The sequence below is a fragment of the Echinops telfairi genome, unplaced genomic scaffold (assembly GCF_000313985.2).
Source record: "Echinops telfairi isolate 266 unplaced genomic scaffold, ASM31398v2 ScPeMD7_2;HRSCAF=8, whole genome shotgun sequence".
In the NCBI taxonomy this organism is placed as follows: domain Eukaryota; kingdom Metazoa; phylum Chordata; class Mammalia; order Afrosoricida; family Tenrecidae; genus Echinops; species Echinops telfairi.
The window spans coordinates 43,242,195-43,243,749 of record NW_022103898.1 but is presented as its reverse complement, the minus strand read 5'-3'; positions in this window follow the sequence as shown (position 1 = coordinate 43,243,749).

Sequence of the window (1,555 nt, the reverse complement as noted above, 5' to 3'; positions counted from 1 at the left end):
TGTTACTCACACACTCATGGAAATATGCTTCAAAGCTCTTGTTCAGCAATAATTTTCATTAAAATTACATAAGCATCTAAGATCAAATTATTTTAAGGAAATGTCAAATGTATGCAATCAAATGTTAATTAATGATGACATGTGTGATGGTTTATTTCTCTTTGCTCATTTAGCAGTAATGGAAAAATTCAAATATCATCACTTAGAAGTTTGATAATTATGATGTATTTTTAAAATACTACAGTATTATATCCAAAGCACAAAATTTGGGATAATCAGAACATTTTTGTAAGAAGCAATTGGATGTATTTTATGCTTCATTGAAACATCACTGAAAAGAGACCATGATTAAAATGAACATTCATTCCTTCCACCTAAGATTTTTAAGTTTTCAGTAAGAAGGTTATTTTATGAATGCTATGGTACATGAGATTACTTTCTACTGAACATGTATACAAAATAAATTTCCAGTGAAATGTTTAAAAACAAAAGATAATTATTAATTATAGTTTAAAAATGGTCAGACTATAAAGGAATAGTTTAAATATTTTGTAGAAAGAGACATAATTTAAACCTGTCATTACTTAAGAGCTTAAACTTAGCATCTTACTGTGATCAATGTAGATATGAATATGAAAATAACTATATATGATATCAATAGCTTAGCATATGGATATGTTCTATAAAATAGGATCCAATTAAGATAAAATCCTTCACAACTTTTTTCTCCATTTATCATGATGTTACCTCTTGGTCCAAGTGTGAGGATTTAGGTTTTCCTTCATTGATCTGCAATCCACACTGAGAGCTACGATCCTGATCTTCATCAGGAAGTGCTTCAATTCAGCAAGCAATGTTGTGTCATTAGTATAGAAGGTTGTTAATAAGCCCGCCTCTAATTCTGATGCTGCACGCTACTTCATATAGTCCAGCTTCTCTTATGATTTGCTCAGTATACAGATTAAAGCATGGTAAGAGCATACAGCCCTGACACACACTTTTCTTGATTTTTAAAGCATGCAATATTGTCTTGTTCTGTTTGTACAACTGCCTTTTGATCTGTGTACAATTTTCTCAGGAGCACAATGAAGTGTTCTGGAATTCCCATTCTTCTCAAGTTTATTCACAGTTTATTATGAACCACACAGTAAAATACATTTGTTTAGTCCATGAAACACAAGTAAATATCTTTCTGGTATTCGCTGCTTTGAACCAAGATCCATCTGACATCAGCGATGGTATCTCTTTTTCCAAGTCCTCTTCTGAACCTGGCCCCAAATCCTGGCAGTTCCCTGGCAATGTACTGCTGCAGTCCGTGTTGGATGATATTAAGCAAATGTTTGCTTGTAGTTGTTATCAATTATATTGATCTATAGCTTGAGAATTATTTTGCTTCACCTTTCTTTGTACTGGGCATGTATATGGATCTCTTTCTGTCAGTTGGCCAAGAGCTGTCTTCCAAATTTCCAGGCACAGGTGAGTGAGTGCTTCAAGGGCTTCTTCCGCTTTGAGGAACATTTCAATGGTACTCCATCCATTTCTGGAGTCTTGTTTT